At 34.4% G+C, this 10,602-nt stretch overlaps 2 long non-coding RNA genes across 2 annotated transcripts; both read left to right on the top strand.

Annotated features, from left to right (window-relative positions):
- Window positions 1-4,358: 4,358 nt before the first annotated feature.
- On the top strand, window positions 4,359-5,172 carry LOC311286687. The gene is made up of 3 exons (XR_014626618.1): window positions 4,359-4,848; window positions 4,945-5,017; window positions 5,100-5,172. It is a non-coding gene; the product is annotated as an uncharacterized lncRNA (long non-coding RNA).
- A 519-nt stretch (window positions 5,173-5,691) lies between these two features.
- LOC311286686 lies at window positions 5,692-9,530 on the top strand. Its single transcript, XR_014626617.1, has 4 exons — window positions 5,692-5,783; window positions 5,874-5,972; window positions 6,190-6,313; window positions 9,118-9,530. It is a non-coding gene; the product is annotated as an uncharacterized lncRNA (long non-coding RNA).
- The last annotated feature ends 1,072 nt before the right edge of the window (window positions 9,531-10,602 follow it).

Here is a 10,602-nt window from a genome sequence, read left to right as displayed (position 1 = left end):
TTTAGAAAAAAGTCCCTTTCATGGAACGTCAGCTATTTTGGGCACGCAAAACCAACTTCAACCTACTTGAAGGGAGAAATACTGACATCTCAAAGACTGCTTGCCAAATTCACATTTAAATAGCATCAAAGCAATAAAACACATGAACTGACCAATTTATATTGCTTCTTTATGGTATCTAATACCAAATAATCAACACTTAATGGATCCTTTTCAGTTCGCTTGTCAGTCCAATAGGGGAGATGATGCAATTCTAACATTGTTGTTATTTTCTTTTCTTTTTTTCTTTTTTTTTTCTACTTTCAATAATATCCAACCGTCTATTTTGGTTCAAAGACTAGCCACAGAGTTCTCTCTAGATGGAGGACTGATTCTGTGGTTGCAGGATTTTTTTAGAAATACAGTTCAACAGGTGCATGTGGGTGGTTCATTGTCCAATAAACAAATCACTAATGTAAGTTCCCCTCAAGAATGCATCTTCTCATCCTTGTTGTTTATCTTGTTCACAAACAACTGTATTAGAACATTTCCTGCTGATACTTAATTAAATTGGCAGATGATACTGCATTAGTTAGTCTCCTCCAGGGGGATGAGGACAGTCACTGACCTGTTTTGGATGAATTTATTTCTTGGTGTGATGTTTTGAATCTCAAGCTAAATACTTTTAGGAAAGAGTCTTCAGTGAGTGTGACCACTAAAGGGGAGCTTATTGAGTACAAATGTGTTGGGGTCATCCTAGATCATAAATTGAGGTGGGATAAATGGACTAGAATTGTGGGGGAAAAAAGGAAGTGGTTTGGAAATGTCACAGAGGAAATAAAAGAGATAATTTAGGAAATGTTAAATACTGTGAGTAAATTGCTTGGAACCTCTTGATAGGATTAGAACAAATCTACCAATCCAGATGTTTTAGTAAAGTCATGAAAATCAGTTCAGCTCATAGGCACCCACTGTTCCAAGAGTTTGAGCCATTACCTTCAGGCTGGAGATTTAGGATCCCAGTGTTTTTTTGTTTTTTTTTCTTGTCCCAAAAAATATTTTCTTGACGCAGTTTTTAAATGAAAGATAGTCGTGTGTGTGTGTGTGTTTGTGTGTGTGTGTGTGTGTGTGTGTGCGTGAACATTGTTTGTTTATATGTGAATGCATGTTGAAACCAGGGATAATTAATTAAGTCAAAGTCAAGTATCTTATCCCCATTTAGCGTTATAAAAGCAAATTTTTCACATTGGTCCTGCCAAAGCACATGTGCAGGTCAGGATGGGAAACAGAGCTTCTTCTTCTTCTTGGTGATTGGCTCTTTTATTTAGAAGGCGGGACTTGTTTCACAATATTGCACATTGCCATTTCTCCCATTCATAATAATTGCCCTTTCACCAATAATGCTGACTAAGATAACTATATTAGCGTCCACACCAATGCGCTATATTATTCTGTTATATTATAAGCGCACACTGCAGTTATGTTGTCTACTGCTTTAAATGCTTGAGCACTTTAAAGCTAAATGGATTCTGATTGTTCATCTGCTGGAAAAATCACTGAGAAAGTGATTTCAGTTATATTGTTTCTCTGTGCCTTTATCGTTAGTTGTAGTGTGGAATTATTAGGAAATATTTTTAAATCTATATTTTTATCATTATAGTTATCGTCCTTGGTGTGAATGGGCCTTAATACGAGTAAAATGTCATGGTATATATATAAGTTAACAAAAAATGTATGCTTTGGCTACCAGTAACATCAGATCTGTTCAACAAATTTTAAACATTCAAAATAAATCCACTTTTTTGATTTTCTTTTTAAAAAAAGTTTTGCAGATGAAATATAAAAAAGTCAATATAGAATGCATGACTTTCAAACTGATATTTAATTTTCTCTGTTCTTATCTTATGATTTCTGCAGCCTTGCCATATAAAAGATTCTGGAATTCATGTTGTCTTCTTGTTTCCTTTCTATTAACTTTAGAACAGATTAAGGTGAAATGAGTAACAGATATACAGCAGTGACACTGAAACTCTTGTTGTGGAATGTGATTGGTTGTGGTTCCTCCAAACAGAATACTCCATCTTAATGCATGTCCACAAAAGCACTTCTGCTCATGAGACAAACCAGGCTAAAACACTGCAAATATCTAATGGAGAAGATGCATTACATGCTATCCTTTCTGAAGGGTGTCATTTTTCATTCAGGTGCCCCAGTGAAAGTCAACGAAATGACGGACCTGAATTTAAAACATCTTTCCTGAAGGGGAGAGACAGTAAATTTTTTTTTTTTTTTTTTTTTTTGGATAACTCATTGAATTTTAATCAACATTTTAAAATCAAGTCCTTGAAAAGAGCCATTTTGATGTTTTTATCCATTGCATTTATTTAAATAAATTTAAATAAAGATACTCTATCAATGTGTAAATAATGTGTTTGCTTAACATTATCTGGTTTGTCACATTGCCACTGTAACGTTGTGTTTTGTTGTTCCCTGTGACCTATCTCAGTTTCTTTGATTAATAATTCTGTTCACCTGTTGTCTCATTAATTATCTCATTAGTTCCCTTGGTTTGTTCCATGCATTTAACCTGAGTTATCCTTTATTCTTTGTCCGTTCTCGTCAGTGTTACATTCATTTTAATTAATGTGATTAATGTAAGTGGTGTTTCTTGTTTCTTGTTATCTCCTGTATGTTCTTATTGAAAATTATTCTACGCATTCCTCATCTTCGTGACTACCATTAAATCAAGAGCACCTATAGCAACCTTTGTGAATGTCAAGGTGAATGTCAAGTGAATGTCAATGGTGCTCTTGATTTTTTTTTTTTTTTTTATGTAACCATAGCAACTGATAGTTCATGGTTCACTGTCTTAATGCAATTTTTTGTCTTAATGCCCCTACAATTTCTCATTAACTGTGCGTTTTATAAAAATGTTAAAGAGTAACGACCCGAGGTGTGTAACAGTGTAAGTTTTTTTTTTTCTGCACAACAATAATTTAATATTTGATGACTTAATAAGTGCAATTATCCTTTTATCCACAAGGTGGCAATGTCTTATACACAATAATGAAGTGACGTTTCAAATATTAGTGTCACTGTCACTTGATGGTGGATCTGCTGACGAAGCTGTCAGCGATCAAAATATTGATTTTGAAGATGTTGAAAATGATAGTTTTGAGAATATGTTTGAGATTGTGAATATGAGCCAGATGCTGAATGTAGGCTACTGGGAAATTAGCTCTGATGAGGACAGTGATGTTGGTATTAAACATCTGCTCAAACTGAACCCTTCCAAGCTTCAAAAGATAACAAAATATGCTTTATTTTATTCTTCTGTAATTGTTACTCTAATATCAGGAGAGTTTTATATTGTCGCGACAGGTAGAGATCCATCCGTATTAGATATAGATCCGGGTCGCTAAAGACCCGAATATGTAATAATGATTGACGAAACAATATTAAGGGTTAATGATGAAATGATCTCAAACTGCCTCGTCTGAAAAACATTGAGAGATATGGTAGCCTACACATCCTTCAAACACATGCAGTGCTATACTGTGTGTAATGTATTCGTTCAAGTCGTCAAGTGCTATGAAACGTCAAGTGTACTATGAAATATTGCATTAGACAACAGACTGCTTTCATACAGGGTTTAAAAGTCAATTTTGACTTTTGGTCATGGATGGTCATTTGTGACGGAGGGAAAATGCAGAAGCACGCAGATGATGATATTAATGCTGACATCTAAAAGAGAAAGTCCACTGCCAGTGTTGTGTGAATATGCAATCCTTACACATCTACAGTCTAGAAAACCGTATAATCAAAATTATTTCTGCCCTTAACATGTATTCTTATAAATCTTCTAATACTTTTCAAACTAAATATACAGTTTATATTCTTTTTTTTTTGTTTACCACTGCACATCAGTCTCTGATCTATAAAGCCTATGTCTAATTAATGTATTATTATAGAAGCTTACATGCTCATTATAGTGTACAACTATTGGAAGATTCTTGTATGCTAAAAACTAATATAATGTTATGCATTTATTTTTGTTACTGTCTAATAAATCAAATCAAATCAATAGATTTGCACATTCTTCTCCAGCTATTCCTTGCTGTTTATTACATAAGGGACACCATTTATGTCTTAGTGTAAAAATCAAACTTAATTGTGAGATAACGTTTAAAAGACATAAAGTCACATTTTGCAAAAATAATTTTCATTTTAATCTATGTCCTTGATAACAGACTGAGAAAATGTAGGCCAGTAAACCTGAGTAAGAGACTGTGAGAGACTGAAAGGGTGCTTTTGTCTGTCTGCATATTGATTTTCAGTCCACAGAGTTATAGATAATTCGCTCTCCTCACTCTACACTGTAACGGATTTCTGTAATTTGAACAGTATTTTACTGTAATATGTACAGTAAGATACTGTAAAATATGTATACAGTATGTTACTGTAAACAGCAAAGGATTATGGGAAAATATAGGGTCACTACTGTAATTCTTCACTACTGTAAATCAATTTACAGTAGTGAACTTGCCCGCGAAAAACTGACCAATGGCAAGAGGGATTTCTTTTCAAGTGTTTTTTTGAGGGGTGAAGTGGCAGTTAATGCACGGACAAAAGATCATGTAACTCACCAAAAAGGTTAGTATATAATTTCTATTTTATGTAAAACAAACATTTTCAAATGTTTTTACTTATGTTAACAGCAAACTAACATGATGTATCGTTTTGTTTTCGTCTGAATGGTTTTAGTGCCTTTTTTTCCTGACTGTCGTCAGAATGGTTTTTTGGTGCCTTTATTACTGTCTTTTTTCCTGACTGTCGGCCGGGTCGCTGTCACGGTGATAATATTAACTGGTGAGTAAGTTAAGTTCACCTATATTAGCCGAAATATTCTTTAGTTAAAACTATAAAAAATAATGGTTGTGTGTTCCTCTGCCTCTTTAACGCAAGTTAGCTCATCAGGCGGGCGGAGTCGTCGGTAACGTTAACCGAGCTAACAGCGAACTCAACGTGAAATACTGAGGTAAAGTGAGATAGACGAAACCCTTGTTAAAGTGCGGGTTTTAAACAATATTTTCACGTAGGCCTATATGATTTATTTTCAGGTTTGTGATCTGGATAATGCCATCTGCAACGATGGAGTGTGTTGGAGCCTTTTCATTGTGTTAACATCAACTGGTATGTAACGTTATGGTCAACTTCACCTAAATTAGCCGAAGTAAACTTATTAAACAGAGAAGCATAATAACTTTGGTATGTTCTGTCTCCTCTTTCACAACTTTTTGGCAGATGTACAACGTAAATACTGAGTAAAACTAAGTTAAAGGGATAACGTAGTACACCTTAAACAGAAAATTATGTATGTCATCATTTACTCGCCCACAACGTGTTCTAAACCTGCATGAAGTTCTTAAGTCTGAACATAAAATAAGATATTTTGAATAATGTTGGTAAATAGTGGCTGGTCCGCATGGACTTCTATAATAGAAAAAATACTTTGGATGTCAATGGGGACCAGTAACTGTTTGGTTGCTCATGTTCTTTAAAATATCTTCTTTTGTATACAGCACATTAAATAATTTAATGGAAGTTATGAACAAATTGAGGGTGAGTAAATGGTGACAGCATTTACAATTTTGAGTAAACTAACCCTTTATCCAACACCTTTGTTAATTTCATCTTTTGTTTTATTTTCAAGTTTGTGGTCTGAATTATGTTGTCTGAAATGTCGGAGGTGTATTTTGGAGTCTTTTTTGTGATTGCCTTCGTAATGGTGATAACATCTACAGGTGAGTAAGATGACATCAACTAAATTAGCTTAAGTATTCATTAGTTAAGCAGGCAAACATTCTTTTCTGTTCTTTATTTTGAATTTGCAGCGGCCATTCCCTCCGGACTGTACATCACTGCTGACGCTCTCCACTAATACACAGAACGGGTTGACGTTGGAGGAGGAAGAGGAGAAGGAGGAGGAAAGGGTTAGCAATATACCATTATCAATATAGCAAAGTTTTGCTAACTAATATTTTTAATGTTGTTTAATTGATTAAAAACTATAAACACCATACAACATCATATCTTACCTCATCTTCACCCCACATGTTATTGTTGTTAGTAATAAGTTCTGTTATTGTATTTGAGTTTTTTTCTGTAAACTATAACACTAAAAGGCTGCTGTGACTTTGTCTGTTTCAGGAGAGTCTGTTCTCAAAGCAAAAACATGGATGCTGACAATGAAGGGCAGAATCATCATCCAGTTACAACTGCTAACAGACGACTCTTCAGCATTAGCTGTCTATTTTGTCGAATGCAGAATCAGGTAAACCAAAATATATATATATATATTTTTTTTTTTTACATTACATTACATTTACATGCATGCATTTGGAAGTCACTTTTATCCAAAGCAACTTACATTGTATTAAGTTTAATTTAAATTATCAATTCCCTGGAAATCTAAGCTACAGGAATGTATTGAAATGCTTTAATGATTTGAATGTAATGTACTATGGGGTAATACCATCCCTGTAGGTTAGGGGTGGAAATTGGCAAAAATTTGATGATTCGATAGTATTGCGATATTTGGGCCACAATTCAATATTATTGCGCTTCCTAACATTGCGATACAGCAAGTATTGCGATTCGATTCTGCGATATATTGCGATTCATGTCCCCCATATTATTCAAAGACATTACAAAAAATAAGACTGCTCAACTCACTTCAAATGTCACATTAAATCTGTGAACATCTTCTACACATTTACTGGAAGCTAGTGCAAAAACTTTGTCCTTGAACATTCAGGACACAGGACCTTATTACAGAACGTAATTATATGAACGCGTCACCACCGCATTAGCACCAAAAACATGGAGATTTTATTTTAGAGAATAATTACACAACCTATTCGCAGTGCCGGCCCGAGCCTTTTGGGGGCCCTAAGCAGAATTTGATTTGGGGGCCCCCTCCCACCACGCGGAGTCACCTGTGCTTGACGATTATTGACACAATTTCACTCTATAATGTTACATTATAAATTAATACAATGAGGTTATGTATTAATACAAAATAAATAGCCTACTTAATAAAAAATAGATACTTAAATAAAAATGTTTTAACTTTTTCTTTACTCTTTTACTAACTCTTTAAAACTTCTGAAAACAAACTGTCAAAAAACATATAAAAAAAAAAATTTGCAAAATATCCTCCAACGTTTTGCAACCCTTTGCAGTTTGAATGATGTCTTATATGAACATGACGGAGTCCTATGTGTTTGTTTCCACTGTTCATTCGCGCCCGCGCCTCGCACACACACAACATATTCCAGCACTGCAATCTTGACATCGCAGCCTGTTCGTTATAGCCGTAATAAAATATAATAATAAAATAGTCAAACTAACATATAAAAATTACACTGCTCTTTTTAAATAGTCAGTAGTAGCCTACAATTCGTACCATTCAGCGCTGCGTAGCCTAAGCACCGCTCCACTGTGATGTTTCCAAGCACATTTTTGCGCATGTGAAGGGAATGATTTTTTCCCTCGATATTGGATTTCAAGCACATTTTTGCGCTTGTGAAGAGGATGATTTTTTTCCCTCGATATTGGAACGTGGGTGAAGTACAAAGAAGCCTATAATAAAGCATAGTTTACCATCCAAATCCATCGCGAATGTTGAAACATTTTGATTCTAATGAGAGAGATCCGCTTTCACGTTCGCTTTAAATTATTTCGTTTTGGCTTGTTTATAGTTATTTTTTTATTCTTGTTCTGTTCTGAATATCATTCAATTTAAAGGATAAATCATTGATCAAATCAAATTTGTGTGAAATGGCTTAACATTACCGTGCCTTTGCGCACGAATTTTCTATGCACGCGAGGTTATGCGCATATGACTCAAACACTGGCAGACACAGCAGCAGTTGTAGGCAGGTATATTGATCATGAAATCAGAATTTTCTTGTCTTGAATTATTAATCCATTCATTAATTTATGTCACTTGTTTAATTTAATTAATATGTAAAAAAAAAAAAAAAACTCGCTTGGGGGCCCCCTGGTGGCGAGGGGGCCCCAAGCAGCCGCTTAGTTCGCTTATGCCTCGGGCCGGCCCTGCCTATTCGATATACTATAATTCTATAATTAAATAAACTAATCGAATATCCCAAAATTGTGACTCATCCCTGCATGTAATACCTTGTTTTTTTCCCAAAATCTTCACTTACGTCTCGATTTTCGAAGGGGATTATAAACGTTTCTTCCTTGGTTCGCTTTTATTTAGGCCTATTACATTCACATTCTTTACTGTGGTAAAGTAGAAAAACGTTGTAGGACAGATAGCCTACATTTTTACTTGCACGTCAGATTCATTTCAACACAGTTTTTGCTTGTTATTAGACATGTACGGCGCGTCAAGTTTATTTGATTTTTAGTTTCGCTCTCTTTGGCAGCGCAATTTCAAACATAGCTTAAATGTCTTGCCCTTGTGGAAGATTAAATTCACTTTTCATACCTTTTACAACAAGTAGAAAACATGAAGATATCAGAAAATAGATCGATGGTCTCTTTCCTCCTCGTGTCATCCCTCTCAAAGCACAGAGCGATATGGCTTCATGTGGAATCACGTGTCTTTGTGTGGAAGTATTAAACGAAAGTTTTTTTTTTTTTTATAGATTTATCTTTTCTATTATGTAAGTTTCTAATATTTACTGATATGTATTTGAATGCTTTACAGGCTTTGTGTTGCTTCTTTGACGGAATTGCTCAAATAAAGACTTTTTTGCTCGAATAAACTAAAAAAATTTATTTCAATTTTCATAATAACCCCCCAACCACTGCAGGTAGTTGGTCCATTACCACCGCAGTGGTAAAAAAAACTGCCACCGTCACAGCCTTATAACCTATATTGGAATACTTTGCGCTACTGTATCAATATAATTGCGTGCGCAAAATATCGCGACACTGAACAGAATCGATTTTTCCCCCACCACTACTGTAGGTGGATTCAGAATCAGATGTAGTGCTTTTATTAACGCCAAAGTACATGCAGCATCAAGTTTGAGGGTTAGGGAAAATTCTGCCAACACCGGTCTGAAAAAATTATATTTTTTTCCCTGCTTGTGTTTGCAGGTTCATTCTGAGAGTCAACCCTGATGGCACCAAACACCAAATGCACAGATCAGATGGAAATCTGGAAAGGTCCAAAGAAAAGCATCAGCCTGAAACCCTCAGTGTTTCTCATCAGAGAGCTTGTCAACTTTGACTGGCAAAATTACTGAAATGTAACAACACAACACTGACTTTGACTGTATTTTATTGTTTTAAGGCCTGTTTTGCTTTTCAGTGTGTGTACGTTTTTGCCATGCTACAGATATAAATGGTCACCAGGAGATTAATTCTATGGCCTTTGGAGATGTTGCCTTTTTTTTTCTTCAGCTAGTGGCTCCTAAAGGTCAAGATTTGTAATTTGTACTTCTAAAACAAAATGTTCAACGATTAAAAAGATATTATAAGGACAAATGTTTGTGAGTTATTGTGATTTTGGGGGGGGTGGGGTAAACATAAATTAAAAAAAGAAAATTTAAATGATGAAAAAAAAAAAAAAAAACTCAATACTAATACTGTAAATGAAAATACGGTAATAATACTGTAAATGCAAGTACAGTAATAATACTGTAAATGCAATTACAGTAAATGGTACAGTATACTGTAAGTGAAAATACAGTAATAATACTGTAAAACATTTTACAGTAACTTACTGGCATCTAGCTGCCAGTAAGTTACAGTAAAATTTACAGCAACCTCTTTACAGTGTAAGAGCATACTTGACAACTGCCTTTTATCGTACACGTGAGTTTAAATAAATAGTCCATTGCAGTGGATGTTTACATGATAATATGGAGTTCACATTTGAGGAGGAAAAAATAACTCAGAGGCTTTATTCAGAGGCTCAAATTGAGCAAAAATATGCAATTTGGCACAGTTGCAAATATTTATATGGCTTAAAGTATCATGAAATTCTTGTAGATTAATGAGACTACTTACATAAAATCCATATAAATATCAGTTGTCACTCTATATCTCACAACAATGTCAGTAACACTTTGCAATAAGGTCTCATTTGTTAACATTAGTTAATGTATTAACTAACATGAACTAACAATTAGCAATACATTTGTTACTGTATTTATTCATTTTTGTTAATGTTAGTTAATGAAAATCCAGCAGTTAAAATCAAAGCTCTAGTTTTTATTGTGGGGGGCAAAATCTATAATGTAATGCATTACGATGATTCAGAGATTTACAAATAAATGTTCCTCAAAAACTTGATGTATCATATTTGTTAGGCTACTCATGTTTTTACATGATTTATAAATAAATAAAAAGGGTCCCACTTTATATTAAACCTGTGAACTTAAATGGTAACTACATGTGTACATAGTAACTACAGTGTAAGTACACACTGGTACATATCTACAGCTGTAATATTTGTGTAACAACAATATGTATTTACACAAGTTGTTCCACTTCCACAAGCGGTCTTAAATTCTGCAGTAACCAGTTTGGAATACACTGACACTTTATGGAAACCATGATGATTCCTATGTGTATTTA

This window comes from Rutilus rutilus (genome assembly GCF_951802725.1).
Source record: "Rutilus rutilus genome assembly, chromosome: 2".
Taxonomy (NCBI): domain Eukaryota; kingdom Metazoa; phylum Chordata; class Actinopteri; order Cypriniformes; family Leuciscidae; genus Rutilus; species Rutilus rutilus.
The sequence above is the reverse complement of the archived record's forward strand: the minus strand, read 5'-3'. Positions and strand labels throughout refer to the sequence as shown.